Raw genomic sequence first — 13,826 nt, 5'->3', positions numbered from 1 at the left:
AGGAGTTCCATCCTCAACCTATGTATGCTCAAAGAACTGGATCACGGAACTCTCAGCCCTTCGCCCCAAGGCTACGAAAATGTTTCTACTCCCTTTCCCTTCCCAACGTCATATCTTTCTTCGACAAGAAGGAAAGATCACTCTCTATCCAAATGATAGAACCACTGGCACGGTACCTTTCACATTGGTAAGTCAAATCCTGGTGAAGACATCACGAGCAATGACACGACGACATCATCTCCACTTCGTAGCCCATCGGTCTTCATTCATTGAAGCCAGGGCATTGACTGACTTTCAGCGATCGCTATAAGAAAGACATAAAAAAAGTTCTCCTAAACCTGTTCCTTTCCGTTACTACTACTTGGAATTGGAAGTCTAGGAGCAGGACTAACCTTTTTCTTTCGTTTAAATAAAGTCGAGATGTAGCTTTCTCTATCTCAATAAATTATTCCACCTCCATTCATTGGAGAACAAAGCGTTATCTGATTAGATCCTTGCTTCAAACTCAACCGAATCAAGTTTCCAAAATAGATGTGGAAGAGGCAAAGGGAAGAGCGGGGTTGCCGAATTGTTTCTCAGAGCCGGACGAAACATCTATCTCTATTTACAATACCCTTACCCCCAAGAAAACTTTGTCGAAAAAGGTTGTCATCGTAATAGGGATTGCACCTCAACATGGCAGCCCTCAATTCTGCCAATTGTGTGTGACTTGTACTCTTCTAGGCTTCCTCTTTGCCTCAAGTGATTAAACTCATCAACTACACCAACCACATTTCTTACCTCAAACCTCTCTACAATCTCTTGAATTCACTCTTGCCAAGATACTTGTCCCCTATTCACTAAGAAACTGTTGTACCAGCTTTCAGCTCTCCCCCTAAGGTGCATAGCCGAAAGTTCTACCTTGTACCAATCCGTAACTTGGTACACCGAAAAGTAATGTTCACACTTTTGTATCCAAGACCTGGCCCCTTCAAATATTGGAAAATAAACTCTAGGAGGTTGATGTATCTGCTGCCCATATTGATATTGATTTTGCGGCCTTTGTTCTTGCAGGTATTGGTACGGGTCATGCTGTTGAGTTGGAAGCGGTTGGTTAAGGTAAGTATATATTGGCACTTCTGGTTTCATGGAATTTCCAGCATAGGGCAAAAGTATTGGTTGGGAAAATTGGATATTTGGAATTGAATTGGGTCTTGGTTGTGGTGGTGGAGGTGCAGGATTAGGTCTAATATTATCATGTTTTGAGCTGTGAGGAAGGCCATAGGTGGCTGGAAACAAGTGTTCGTGCCAAGGTTTTGAGGGGGATAGAGAGGGTTATTTTTGTGATTGGGTCTTTTAGTTGCTTTGCTACTAGAGGTCTAGGTGGTCAGGGGTTTAAAGGTCTGGAATAGGTGTGAGTGGTGGTCGTATTCAGTACCAATGGTACGGTAATTGGAGGTTCAGGCGGTTCAGGCCTAGGATAAGAGCTAGAGGCTTGTTGAGGGGTAGCCATGGTTTCAGCTTCACTGGCAACAGCTGGTAGGGACATTTGTTGTGGTGTTCTAGGAAAATGAACCATATTGCCCCTAGTTGTGTTAATCGAGCTATGCTCTTCTTCAACGCTCCGCGCCTTCCAAAAAGTAGTTTTATTGCTTGCACTTTAATTTAGGAGTTTCAACTTAACTAGCATATGTGCATTTGGGTTGTTGGCATATGTCGGCTACATACTGGATGCTTTTCCATCATTGTTTGACTTGCACAGAAACAATGGGTCCCTTCTGGTTTATTTTTCTCCCTCCAAGTTTGTTCTTCACTGTAATGTGTGTCAACTCAACAAGAGTGAGCACACCCTTCCTGCTGGTCTTCTTCAACCTTTGTCTGTTCCATTACAACCTGGGTCTTCTATTTCAATGGATTTTCTTGAGGCACTCCCCAAGTTTTATGGTTATAGCTCAATACTTGTGGTCGTGGACCGTTTCACTGGCTCATTTCATTCCTCTATCTCACCCTTTTAGCTGTATACCCTATCTTGTATCCAGTAGTAAGTCTACTCTTCTTACCCCCTCTCCTCTACCTTTTGTGGCCCATCTATTAGCTTTTTGACCATCTTTGAGTCATAGCGAGACGGCTCTATCTCTTTTCACAAGTACAGCCGTAAGTACAGTTGCGGGCGTCAACGATCAGCAGTACTGAGCTACGGAAAGTCTATCGAATTATAGCTACGGAAAGTCTATTGAAAGGACCTAATCAAAGGCTACTACAGCTATAACTGACCCGCCTATGGAATCTATTGGCTCAGCTGAACTGGCATGAAATGAAAGAGAGGAAGGCGAAAGCTATTGGCAAATAGAGGGGGGATGTTCTCCGTGTCTTTTAGCCCTCACTAGATGACAACTTGCTTACTTTTCACTTCTTCTTAAGCTTGGCGGACTAGTTCCTGACTGACTTGATAGTGCGATGAGCTTACTTGCTCTAGTTCTATCCTCAGGATTTACTTACCTGAGTACCTAGCACCGAGGATCGATGTAATTTACTTTCAAAAAGATGCTGTTGATGCTAACACGCATATAAATAGATGTTCCCCACTGCTTGCTCCTCTTACCCGAATGGGGTTATATGCCTTAGTGAAACTCAGGGTAAAGTGGCAGAGGTATGACCTCGGGAAGAAAGAAAGATCGGGCGGGGAAAACGGGGTTCGAACCCGCGACTTCTGGCGTGACAGACCAGCACTCTAACCAACTGAGCTATTTCCCCCTTTCGTAACTACTGTCGATTCAACAGTCACCTACCCGTTACCTTTGTAACTATACCAAAGTAGCTGTACAACAGAATGCCCTTCGCCTTTAGTACTTTTCTTATATATATTATGTTATATACTAAATGTGTCAAAGCAATAGAACTTATTGAAAAAAAAACAAGCCCATCTTTCTCAAAAAGGAAGAGAGGGTGCGCCCCCCCAGAGAGAACCCCATTCTTTCAAGAAAGTTCTAATTAATTATGTAGAAAAAGAAATAAGGAAAATAGGAGTAAGCGAGTAGGGTCAACAAGATTCTAAACGAATACCACAAGTGACGGAACCGACGATGATGAAGAGATAAGGGGCGAAGGATATTTTTTCTATTATTCCAATTCTTATTTATTGATTATCTAATTTATTTAGATCCATATTCATTTCATTTGCAAATACAAACTCTCTTTCATTTTCTTTTTACTTTTGCGCTAAGGATAAGGGAACTGAGAAAAAAAGAGCTGGCTTGGCTGGTACATCAAGCATATGACATATTGCTTGTTCGGTGTGGTACACATATCTGTCAATGTCAATCAAGTAAGAAAATGCATTCCCACTATCTGAGGAAAAGGTGAAGAATTGCAATTTATTGAGCTTGTAAGGCCCGTTGAAGTCCCCAAGAAAGGGTATAAATAGGGCTATAAGTAGGCCGTTTGCTATTGCAATAAGGGCTGCTCGCCTTTCCTTTTGACGGCTTGGCTTCCTATCGCTCCTATGTAGTGGTCGGCCTTAAAAGGAGTCTTCCTACCATACCATCATGCATGCCTATGTTATAGTGCGTTAAGCTTCGCCAGAAGCAAGCAAGATGATGAAGCGAAGCTTCGTAGACAAGGCTCGTTCCGTGCTTGACTTACGAGCTCGTGTAGTAAGGCCTCACCCTACTTCAATAAGGGCTTATGCACTCCACTCGTAAACGAGCGTTAGAGCTTTTTGAGCGAGCGAGCGAAGCCTTCCTGGAGCTTCCCCCTTCCCTCACCCGAGAATTGCATTTCCGCTTCAGCTTCCCCGGTTTAGTTGGTTTGGAGGATTAATTGATTGGATACCCAATCCGCATAATCTTTCAAAGTCACTGCTTCTACGACGATAGGCGTAAAGGCATGATTAGTTCCACGAATCTCACTGCACTGACCATAGTAAACTCCTTCTCGTTGTACCGAGATGGAGGTAAGATTTGAACGACCAGGTACAGCATCACATTTGACACCTGAGGAAGGTACAACCCAACTATGAGGTACATCAGCGGGTGTTACAATCATACGTAGATGAGTTTTGGCTGGTACAACCACTCTATTGTCAACTTCTAATAAACGTGATTGACCCAATTCTGGATCATCTTCTGGAATCGTATAACTGTCAAAAGTGAGTGACTGTTCATCGGAACTGTTATAGTCCGAATACTCATAAGGTTGGGTCGACGCCCGCCTCCCCCCAAACTTGACTTGCAAAACACTCTGCACCTTCCGTCCAGAGGTCGAAGCGAAAAGGTCTACCATGACAATCATTTTACAATTCGGCTAGAAGGAAAGTACATAGTCACTTGGACTAAAAAAAATCATCTTCTATCCCGTCCAGCAGGCTGTCTAACTTGCAATCCTGCTAGGAATACTTGGCGGCTACTTTTACTTGGTCATATACCAAATTAACGGGAACTTCTTTCCCATCTGACCCTAGAGGTCTGACCCGAGCCATATGATTCGCATCAAGCTTGGTGTACCATGTTTTCACCATGCACTACAAAAAAAAATACACTTCCGTGATGATACGTGTTTGTCATAGTAGGTCACGTTTTCTGTCATGCATGTACATCCATGACAAATTTATGACAGAATCAAGATAGTCATACCTGTGCTGTCGTAGAAGTGTTCCATGACATTACCAAAATTATCATCATGGAAGTGTCCACTTCCATGACGATAAATCGCACATCATAGAAGTGCTTTCGTCAAGGGTGACCGACACGTGGCATCCACCGTAACGGAACGCCGTTAAGCTACCGGGTCCGGTTTTGGATCCGATAACCCGTTAACAGCCCCGACCAATGGGGATTTTCCACGTGTAAAATCATCATTGGCTGGAGGAAACACGTGCCAGCTCACCGTTGGGACAGACGTCATCCACTCATTGGACACAAAGCGCCTATGATACGTCGACACGTGGCACAGCCCAACAGAGGCCCATTCCTGTAAAAAGGCCGACCCATTTGACTTGGTCAAAAGGTGGCGGGCCGGCCCACGGCAAGCCTGTTAACGGCATGTTCGCATATAGCCCATTTATAGCCCGCTAACCCAGGGCCCGTTTACGGCCTATCTGAATTAGGCCCAGTAGCGTCACCTGGGCCGTCCAATATAATTCCAGCCCGTTTTAACTTCCGGCCCATGTATAGCCCATGACGTCTTTTGGCCCATATGAGGCCCTTAGTAACCCTCGGCCCACTAACGGCCCGTGGTAAAACTGGCCCGTAATGAACAGTGTATCACTTTATACCCATTAACGGCCCATTACTCCGTTGGACCGTTTCCAGCCCATGTTATCTTTCGGCCTTCTTAGGGCCCATTTATTCTTGGGCTCATTTCCAGCATTCGTTTACTTTCGGCCTGTTACTGTCATTTTCTGCTTGTGGGCCAAATACAGCCCGTGGTTACAGTCGGCCCGTTTGTGGCCCGTTAATACGTTGGGCCGTTTTCATAGCGTCATCAAATACGGCCTATTAACGACAGCCCATTATGGTCGTCCCATGAATGGACGATTTCAACTCTAGCCCATTTACGGCCATAATGTGGTTTGTTATTGGCCCATGTTTGGCCAACCGATCATACGGCCCGTAGAAGGCCCATTGATGATACGGCCCGTAGAAGGCCCATTGTGTCTACGCCCCGTAGAAGGCCCATTGTGTCTACGCCCCATAGAAGGCCCATTGTTTCTACGGCCCTTAGAAGGCCCATTGTTTCTACGGCCAGTAGGAGGCCCATGTTAACTACAGTAAATATGTAACCCATTGTTAATGTGGCCTAGTTTTAAAAAATAGGTTATTCCGGCCACTAGCAAACCGCGGAAAAGAACTGCACTGACTACAAGAAAACAAATAAACAAGACAATGGATATAAATAAGCAAGTAACTTACGCTAGGCTGTCACGGCTATTACACATATTACATCCACTGGGCATCAAAGTTCGCCACAAATGCAAATATAGGGAACAAAGCAGCATATAAACGCCGCAGCAAAACAAGTCCAGAACTGAAACCACTTTAGAAGAGCTCAAGAAACAATATCCTGGGTACCCATAATGTTGGCAAGATGCTTAGCAAGCTTATTAACTTTGTCTTGTTTGGCGCTTAAATCCTCCAGCACTTGCTGTTGCACCAGAAAGTATGCATCTGAATTCTGCAGGGACTTCCTCAGTCCTTCGGCTTCCTGTCGCATAACATCTGATTGATGTCTTTCAACTTGAAGTTGAGACTCAAGAAGCTGAACTGATTCAGGCAACGAGTACGAAGAGCTGGTGCCAGCAGTAGTAGCCAGTAACTCGAACACTACATCAAGACAGGACTTTGGGGTTGTCTCAGTGTCTTCAATATAGTTTTTATCAGCTTTCTTGGAGAACAACAGGGATGTCTCACTATCTTGAACCTGGTCTGCATTACTTCCTTTACCATTGCATAACGGGGTACTCTTCTCCAATATTTTATCCGCGTTCTAAAGGAGAAACAAACAAACACATCACAGGTTTACAATGTAGTATATGAAACTCATTTTGGTAAACCAGTTCAGTAGTAAGGTGGACAGGATAACAGCATGAAACAAACATATATCTATGTAGTATGGTCACTGTATGGTCTATATTCTAGTTTATGTTGCCAAATCAAGATAGATACAGTTCGAATCATATCTATTTAAGACAAAGCAGCATAGACAGAATATAAGTGTGGGAAACTACACAGCAATAACAACACTTGTAATGTCCATGGCATGAGAACATAACTGTTTATTCAATTGAAACTGAAATCAACATAGAGCAAGTTACAACAGCAAACACGTTAGAGAAATAGGTTTAAAACATACCTGTTGCGCCATTGGAGTTTCAATTGCATCCTTCAAATTTGAAATTAGTTGGTATGAGTAAATACAGTGATGCAAGAGCAAAGTAGTATGAACCATAGCTACGGAACCTGACCTAAGAACAATTCTTCTTCTGCTTTAAGCGTTGACTTGGGGTTCGGAGTGGTGGTCCTCGTGCTTTGGGCACTGCAGTTGCCTTACTAACTACTCGTGTTTGGGTGCTCTGTGGTGGAGACGGTGCTGTGTCAACGGGAACTGGGTTACTATCTGCTGGGGTTGGGGTTAGAAGGGGTGTAGCTGGTTCTCTGTCCAACTAGGTAGGGGTACAATCTGCGTGAGTCTGGGTTATGTGTGGTGGGGCTGGTTCTTGGGCAAGTACAACCGTGGTTCTATCTCCATCGACAGGTAGCACGATCTTTTCTGAAGACCGTGTTTTTACTCCCACAGATACTGCCATCACCCCCTCCAATTGAAATAGCTGATAAACAAGAAAAGTAATTGAATGTACAGACATTGTAAGATAGATAGGTTCAATGGATAGTAGGGAAGAAAACAGGGCATGAAATAATTCACATTTATGTTGTCTAACCAAACAGAATAGCAGGACATAATTTCAAATATATGATGGCTAATTAAACAGGATAGCATGACACAATTTCACATGTATGATGGCTAACTAAACAGGATAGAATGACATACTTCAAAATATGATGACTATATAAACAGGATGACATGATATAACTATACGATGTGTCTATTAAAGTGGTTGGCATGCCATAAATCACAAACATGTCGTCGATGGAAACATGATGGCATGATATAATTCACGGATAGAATGACATAATTCAAAATATGATGACTATGTGAACAGGATGAGATGATATAACTATATTATGTCTTTAGAAAATGGGTTGGCATGCCATAATTCAAATACATGCTGTCTATGTAAACATCATGGCATGATATAATTCAAATATATGATTTATATACTAAGGAAGTGAGCAGAGGGCAATCGCATGTATGATGTGTCAGCTAAGGAGATGGCATTCAGTATCGTGTATATGATGTAAAAACTAAGCATTGCAATACAACATATGCATGATATGAGTAATATAACCCTGCCACGTTTGAGCATACACCTCAGGGGGATAATAGGACTGGTCATCTGCCTCTGAATCCTCCTCTGAAGAGCTATCTATAACCAGCAACATATCTGCTTCACCAGGTAGCATTGTCTACTCTAAAGACCTTGTTTTCACTCCAGATTTCTCCATCACCAATTCAAATGGCTGATGCACAGGAAGAGCAGTTGAATATACAAACATTGTCGACAAAAGCAATGAGAAATACAAAAAAAGGATGGCATGATATAATTCACATATATGATGCTTGGCTAAACAGCATGGCATTGCATAATCCACATATATAATGCCTTGCAACAAGATAGCATTGCATAATTCACGTATATAATGTCTTGCAAAAAGATGGCATTGCATAATTCACATATATGGTAATTAGACACTAAACAGGTGGCATTCACACAAATCATGTCTAAACTAAGCAAATGACATAGCAATGCAAGATACCATACACACGATATGAGCAACATAACCCTGCCAAGTTAGAGCATGCACCTCGGAGGGAATAGGACTGGTCATCTATCTCTGAATCCTCCTCTGAGGAGCTATCCGTAACTAGCGAGAAATGCGCTTCATCAGATAGCATAGTCTGCTCTGAAGACCTTGTTTTCACTCCAGAATTTTCCACCATCGTGTCAAATGGCTGATGCACACGAAGAGTAGTTGAATGTACTAACATTGTTGACAAATGTAATATGTAACAAAAAAAGGATGGCCTGATATAATTCACATATAAGATGACTGGCTAAGCAGGATGGCATTGCAAAATTCACATATATGATGCCTGGTTAAACAAGATGGCATTGCATAATTCACATAAATGATGAATAAACTAAACAGATGGCATTCACACAAAGCATGTCTAAACTAAGCAGTTGACATATTTGATGTATAAAGTAAGCAATGCAAGGCACCATATGCATGATATAACCAACATCAGCATGCCAAGTTAGAGCGAAGACCTCATGGGGTAAATAGGTGGAGGGGGGCTGCCTTTGCGCCCACCATAGAGCGACGTCTGCATGAAATTTTATTGCCACGCAAGGCTCGTCTCTTTTGCTCTACATGTTCAGTTCCGTTGTGTACAATAACTGACATGCATAGGAATAAAACATAGTGAGATTATGTAGGAGTGCATGCACAAATCCAGAGTGATGGTAGCAAACTGTGGATAGACCCAAAACCAATGATAGCAGGCAGATAATAGCTTTAGTTAAAAAATACAGATAATGGCTCCTTTCATGTTTGTTTGCACCCAACATGAAACTCATAGTAGACACCCGAGATTAACCAGATAGTAGACAGATAGTACTGATTGATGCCCCAATATGTACCCCACAGCCGTTTAAAAACTCGAGTTTCAGCATCAGTTTGGACGTGAGTCGGAGTCTAATAGGTGAACACGACGATAAAGTAGCATGTCATCATATTAAGCGATGCATAACGTAAGCAGACACGGAACAGTGCGACCTCTCTTGCGGACCCGTGTAGTCCTCAAGGTCATCTGCTCAGTTGATGAAGGTAATGCAGTTGTCGTGGCTGCCGGCGGTGGGGAAGAAGATCTGAGGCGGCGAAAGACAGTCTGGAGAGCGGATCCCTGCTGTGGTGAACCCTTCCGTCGTTGGAGCAGCTGAGCTGGGGTGGAACACAGCACCGCAGGAGCAGGACAAACCTCACAAGGTTTTCTTTGACACATATCTGTAACAGAAGTAATTGTGTAAGGGCTTGTTTGAATTTGAAGATTCTAACAATGCAGGGATAGGAAATAGACAGGAATAGGATAGGAATGCACGTGCAAAACAGAGAATTAAAAACACAGGATTTCTGCCAATCTGCGTGTTTGGTTCACAAGAATTGGAAGATCACAGGATGCAAAGAAGCATGGTGAGATTAAGTCAAACCACAAGAAGTGTACAACCTCTTTGGCGAAGCCATGTCGATCTCAGCATGATTGGGTTGTCCGGTGAGGATGCTCCGGCTGACTTGGCTGTCGGCGGAGGGGAAGAAGATCTTAGGCGTCTGGAGTTGGAGCTCGAGGTACTGCTCCGCTGTGATGGAGGGTTTCATCGTTGGAGCAGCTCCGGTGAGTTGTACGACACCGAGGCTGAAGCGGGACAAGAGAGACAACATTAACTTGAGTGGAATTCTAATAGCATCTCCAATAGATGACGTAAAATACATAACCACAAAGTGCTAGATGTATACATCAGCCGCTCATCTCTGAACTTAACTGTCGAAACTGAATTTAACTATCAAAACTGAACTTAACTGTCGAAACTGAATTTTGCTGTCGAAACTAAATTTTACTGTCGAAACTGAACGCACTAGAGGTGAGGCTACACGTCAGTCGACTGACTTTTTCATCTCTGGTCAGTCAATTTTGCAGCTGTTGGATACGAAATCAAGGGCCTGCAGTTCATCTTCAACCTCCATCCCTTGAGCCGCCAGCCACCACCGGCCAAACAGCCGCCCTCCGCCGCCCGCGGCCGGCGGTGCGCCGCCCCGCCCGCCCCGAAAACACTCCCCACCGCCGGTCCGCCGCCGCCCCGGCCATCCCTCTAGGCCCCCCCGTGCCGAGATTTTTCTCCGGCGATCCCCACACCACCGCCCCACCACCGCCCCACCCTGAACCCTAAGATAGATAGTGGGGTACTTCTCCGGCGAGCACCCCTCCTCGCTGCGGCTGGTTCTTCCTTAACTCCGACGAGCCCCCACCCCCTGAAAATCGACTAACCCAAAAGTCGATTCAGTTGACTGAAGTGTAGCTAAATCGGAGCAGCATCACAAGCAAGAGCAAGAGCGAGAGCAGCAGCGTGAGCAAGAGCAAACCAGGCAGAGGACCGAGAGCAAGAGCAGAGCAGCAGCGCGAGCGAGAGCTAAAGCATTAGCAGCTCCTACTGATGTGGACGTCGCCACCGAGGGAGCGACACCGTGGAGGAAGTGGCCGGCGACGCCGCAGTGGATGGAGCCGCGCCGTGTCGGCTCGGGACCGAGCGCCAGCAGCACCGTGAGATCGAATCAAGAAGAAAATGCGGCGATTAGTGTACAACCTCTTTGGTGGCGCCGATTAGGCCGCAGCTTCATCCGAGGAAACGGTGATGCTAATGCTCTTCCGGTGGTGCGGGTGAAGACGGCGGTGTGGGAATAGAGGTGGCGCGAAAGACGAGGGGAACGTCGGGGCAGCTCCTTGGAGGTGGAGGACGGGGTGGCTGAACCGGCAGGATGACCAGATCGACGACGGATCCTCATCCGGTATGGTGGGTGAGGGACGTCGAGGTGTTGCTATGGACGACATCGTCAGGGAAGAGGCTCTGGCTGGGTGGCGGACGGAGGAGGGTGTGGGGCTTCGCGGGTTTTCCCGGCCTCAGTGTACGAATGGGTGGGCGGATGGGATGGGAGTGGGGAACCATGGCTTTGAGGCGATTCTTTCGGTTCAGGGGTATCACGGGCATTTCCCGTGTCGGGATTTCAGAGGAGGTGGGAGTTTTCACGCGCGTTGTAATTTTGGAATAGCAAGGCGCGGGTTGAGATGGTGGGAGTTGTCGGAGCACAACGAGACAAAGATATATCTTAAATATTTCAGGCTAACAAGGCGCGGGTAGAAATTTCTGGACAAGCCTAACGTGTACTGTACCAAATCAATTCGCACTACAAATGTCATTCAAAACTTTGAATTCATGTTATGTTCAATTAAAATATTTCGCTACATGTATAATGCATGCAACCTAGTACTCAAATGAACGTTTTAGTGCATTCCAAACATATATACTACCGCTTCAATATGAACTAAATTTGAATTCGTTTCTCTATTTGAATAAGATCTACAATAATGATTGTTGTGAAGTCAAAGCGTTTGAATTCGTTTCTCTGTTTTAATAAGATCTACAATCGTCATTATTGTCAAGTTAAACCATCGGTTGTGTATTATCTTCACATCACACCACATGATTAGTCTCGAGTTACATATGAACTATGTGTACTATATGAACTCGAACTCGATTTTTTGAATCCACTTTATGTTGATTTCAAATCATAGTACATTTCAAGCTCTAGCTAGATCTTCACAAACTAAACCATGTCTCATATGTATAATGTGTTTATCACATTATGTATGGTGCCCCGCCCCCTACGCCTACAAGTATTTAGATGTGAGTTGCAAACACCCCACATTACCACAAATTCAAATAAAATGTGAGAATGTTCGATATATAGTATTGTTTAGATTGTTTTATATTTAGTTGTAAGCTGAAAATGCCACACATTATCACAAATTTAAATAAAATGTGAGATTTTTTGATGTATAGTATGGTTTAGATTGTTTGACATTTAGCTGTGAGTTGCAAACGCCATGCATTATCACATTATGGTATAACATGTGCAAAACCACAACACGCGTATCACCGCTATATTCATGCATGCATATGTTTAAAACACTATGATCTCCTATTCAAATATATGAATCCACTTTCATATCAAATTATGATATTTGTTAGTCTCTTACACCCACACAATCCTCTAACCTTTGTAGCTACCATTAACTTTCTCTCGTGCATGCACACGCCCTCCTCGCCCTCCCCCTCCCTCAGCATTCTATCCATCGCGCACATTCATTTTCTTCTTCTTTAGGTCGTTCTCCCACAGTCTCCACAACTCCTTTCCGACACACACCGATCGATAAACCTCTCCAGCGATGTCTGCCTGCAACATACACACGCACCTTCAATCTCCTCCTTTATGTGTCCTTGCCTCGTGTCTCTCATATGGTCCCACTCACGTGTAAACTCTCGCCCCTCTTTTCATCGATCTCACAACCGCACACTCCTCCCCCTATCTAGCTAGTAGCTGGGCCTCTCGCACCACCTCCTAGCTCCATTCTCTCTGTCTATCCGTCTCACCGGGCCTTATTTGCCTCTAACAAATGGACGTACACCAACCGATCTCCCACTATACATATAGCTAGCTAGGTCCTTATAACTCGTTTTCCCCACGCGTCGATCGATCTACCTCATTAGTTATGTCTCTCCCTTCCTCCGACAAACAACAATTGATCTACCGATCTAGTTAGGTTTGCTTACCAAACACATGGTTCCCCTTCATCATCCATGGATGTGTCCCGACAGATCTATCACGCACAGACACACACAGAAACACATCCCCACTCTTATTGATAATATTGCAGTTCCACCCTCAGTTTTTCTAGTAGGCCTCTCCCACCATCTTCGAGAAGCAACTCCATCACCCATCCAGCACTCTACCCCTCTCCCTCCCTCTCTCTCCTCTCTCTCTCTCTCTCTGTCCCATCCTATTTCTCGTCCTTTAGTTATGTATGGATGTCGACCGATCTCCCTCAAGACATAGCTGGGTCTCTCCTTCTCAACACATATACGAGTCGTTCTACCTCTATAGTTAGGCCTCTGCCTACCCCTCCTCCCACCCCCTCGCACACACACACACACACACACCGATATATCGAGCGCTCTAGTCATGTCTCCCTGCCAGACACAAACTTGACCTGTGCCCTCTGACGTTCCGGTAGCTAGGTCAGTCGCCCTATATCTTTGACTTGCACACACACACAATTTCGACGGCTCTCTTCACCGATCTCGCACCCACCCACTTGATCCTCTTTTCAACTCTATCGATATCTATGACCCCTCCCTCTCTTCTCGTGGAGCGCCGACCCTCTATATATGATATGGATAGGCCTCCATTTCACACACATTGCATGCAAAATTTTGTTTGAGATGTCATCGACACATATTCCCACAAATACTTTCACGAAATCAACCTCCCCCCAAACAAAAAACACTCACGAACGCACAAGCCATTTGTCTAGGTTTGTATCTCTCACACGCACCCATG

The 13,826-nt window shown here is 44.6% G+C and overlaps 1 non-coding gene across 1 annotated transcript; it reads right to left on the bottom strand.

The window, feature by feature from the left end:
* Positions 1 to 2,659: 2,659 nt before the first annotated feature.
* Positions 2,660 to 2,733, bottom strand: TRNAD-GUC (transfer RNA aspartic acid (anticodon GUC)). Its single transcript has one exon. It is a non-coding gene; the product is annotated as a tRNA-Asp (tRNA).
* Between the last annotated feature and the right edge of the window lie 11,093 nt (positions 2,734 to 13,826).

This window comes from Triticum aestivum, chromosome 7D, assembly GCF_018294505.1.
Source record: "Triticum aestivum cultivar Chinese Spring chromosome 7D, IWGSC CS RefSeq v2.1, whole genome shotgun sequence".
Classification (NCBI taxonomy): domain Eukaryota; kingdom Viridiplantae; phylum Streptophyta; class Magnoliopsida; order Poales; family Poaceae; genus Triticum; species Triticum aestivum.
Note: the sequence above shows the minus strand (reverse complement) of the source record. Positions and strands in the feature narration are given on the sequence as shown.